The sequence below is a fragment of the Tachypleus tridentatus genome, chromosome 9, assembly GCF_004210375.1.
Source record: "Tachypleus tridentatus isolate NWPU-2018 chromosome 9, ASM421037v1, whole genome shotgun sequence".
Classification (NCBI taxonomy): Eukaryota; Metazoa; Arthropoda; class Merostomata; order Xiphosura; family Limulidae; genus Tachypleus; species Tachypleus tridentatus.
The window spans coordinates 32,291,774-32,294,877 of NC_134833.1; positions in this window are offsets into that span (position 1 = coordinate 32,291,774).

Sequence of the window (3,104 nt, forward strand, 5' to 3'; positions counted from 1 at the left end):
GCAGCATAATTATAGAAAACACAAAGATATTAAGTAGGGAAACAAATATAAATAAACGCAAAATCTAAAAAAAAAAAAACCCTATTTATGCTGCAACTAAAACCAAAATTAAATCAATCTAAAGGAACACTTTTATACCAATACTAATCAATAGCCTAACATCCGCCTGCAACGCCCCTATAATCCTGTACCCATTTATACTCTCGTCCCTAAGACGTGTGTCCGTCAAAGGTCACATTCAAATTCTCCCTTTCTTAACCTGAAGATGATTTAGGTGAATTTAAACCACACTTCCAAGTAACATTATAAACAGCAACACTAATAATACATATGACTACAATACCCAACTACTCATCAAAAAATAAAACTAAATGAAGTTCAACAACTGATCAAAAATTCAAAAATAAAGCACCGGGAAATGATGGAATACAAACAATTCTTCTCAAAAAGGGCACTCCAAAATTATTTGAACACCTATTAGCCATATTTAACTTATCTCTATACTCTTGATACATCCCATTTTCTTGGAAGAAAGCTAATATTTTAATGTTCTACAAAGAAGAAAAGCCAGCAATAAACAAAACAGCTGTCGACCGACCAGCTGTTTAGGCAAAATTCTTGAAAGACTAATAAGCAATAGACTCTCCACATTTTTGGATATTAATTCAAAATTACCAGAAGAACAAAACTGATTTATAAAATATAGACAAACAACAGATCACTTAATTAGATTAACTGAAACAAAAATAAACAGCTTTAATAAAAAAGAATGCACTGTCGCCTGCTTCCTCGATATCGAGAAAGCATTTGACACTGTATGGCACAATGGTCTTCGGTTCTGTATGTATGAAATGGGACTACCGCATGAAATTATTCGCTGGTTGTCCAACTTTTTAGAAAACAGAAAATGTAGAATAAACGTAGATGGAACTTCCTCAGAGTTCTTCACTCCAGAAGCTGGCGTCCCTCAAGGAGGGGTGGTTAGTCCTATTCTCTTCATCATCTGTGTAAATAATATGCCACTCGAAGACCCAAACCATGAATACGCATCACAGTTCGCTGATGATGTAGCAATCTGGAAAAGTGCCCCTACACCAGAAATAGCAGCCACTAACTTACAACCACAACTAAATAGATTATGTGAATATTGCAAAAAATATAGAATTAAAATAAACACAGCGAAGACACAATTGGTAATATTTTCAAAATCAACGAAACATAAAAAAGTTCAACCCCAGATCTACATGAACGGAAAGCTTCTCCAAACTGCTACATCTGCAAAATATTTAGGGTTAACATATGATTCAAAACTTACATGGATAAAACATGTAAATGACATAAAAACTAAAATTTGGCGAAGAATAAACTATGCTAGGAGTCTAACTGGTAAAATCTACGGAACAACACCAGAAAACATCATTAAAATATACAAGACATACATTAGACCTGTAATAGACTATGCAGCTCCTGCATGGATCAATGTAAGTGAAAAACAATTACAAACCAAACTCCAAACATAAAAAAAAAATACATCATCATACAAAATACCTAAAACCACTTCCTCAAAGTTCATGCACAATTACTCAGATACACAAACAATACCAGATAGACTTCTACATAGTACAATAAAATATTTTGATAAAAATTGGCGAAAAAATGAGTTGTTATGCGAACTAGACAGATATTGCATATATGATGAAGAGAGACCTAAACACCTCTCTCCGTTTAATTTGTACATCAGATCATTAAGATAAAATCATTTAAAATAATAATAATAATAAAATAAAGCTAAAATAAAACAGGCCACCCACATTCTAGACTTATGTAAAAAAAGAAGAATAATGTAAATGGACATTGCCCTGAAAAGTACCAGATTTAAACTTATGCTATTACTCCAGCCATTCAGTATTTACTCGAAATATGATTTATGTATTTAGCTCAAAAATTACCACCCTCCTTTGCAATGCAACTAAAAATACTACGAACGTGAGATTATACAAGGTTCATAACAACCAAAACTTTTGGAATTTTACTCTAAAAACAAAATTATTAATATGTAATTTTCGTTAACAAAATAAAATTAGTTGAACACTAAACAAAATTAACTGTAAAACATCCAACTTATTCGTTACCTTTTTCAGGGTTTTTATAACACTAATATTTTACTTTAAATTCTATTTTCTTATGGTAATTATTCGTTTATTCTAATGTATATTAGACAATTTTTTATAAAACGAGAATAACAGAATTTTTTTTTTTTGGAATTTCGCACAAAGTTACTCGAGGGCTATCTGTGCTAGCCGACCCTAATTTAGCAGTGTAAGACTAGAGGGAAGGCAACCCGCAACCCTCGGATTACGAGCCGCACGCCTTACGCGCTAGGCCATGCCAGGCCGAGAATAATAGAAGAAAACACTTTTACATAAAAACACACACAAACTAGAGATTTATATCATTGTTATTTAAACCCAAGGGATATATACATTTATTCGAATAAAGATTTTATTAATGTAAGAATGTATGTTTAATGATTTAAAATGAAAACTGTTACATAACCATAAGACAGTCCTTGGTGTTTGCTTCCTGGCATTGATAAACTACTATATTATTGTTTAGAATTATTGATAGTGACTGAACAGTTAGAATTAATTTTAACAGCCATTTGTTAGTTAATGCTTTTAGATGTTATTCTTGCATATCTAGTATACTCTTAAGCATAAAATAGTGTGTTCAGAATTAACTAAAACGTATCATTCTACAGTGATCATAAATCATGATCAATAATTTGAAAACATCTGTTTAGAACATTTCGAGTTCTTATTTCTTCTACATAAAATATTATTCCAGTATTTTCAGAGCATTTTTTAACTGTAAAGATATTGCTATTTATCGCCCTAGTGAGTAACCTTTAAGTTTACGGACTTTTAAAGCTAAACTCTGAGGTTCGAGTCCCTGCGGTGTTTTGAGCGCAGGCAGCCTGTTGTGTCGCTTTGTGCAAGAACATCAAACATCATTTCTGTTTTTCTCTAAAAAATAAGCGAATTTCTGAGTCCGAATGTAGTGACATCTACACAGCGAAAATTATTTAATCTCGATCACATAAA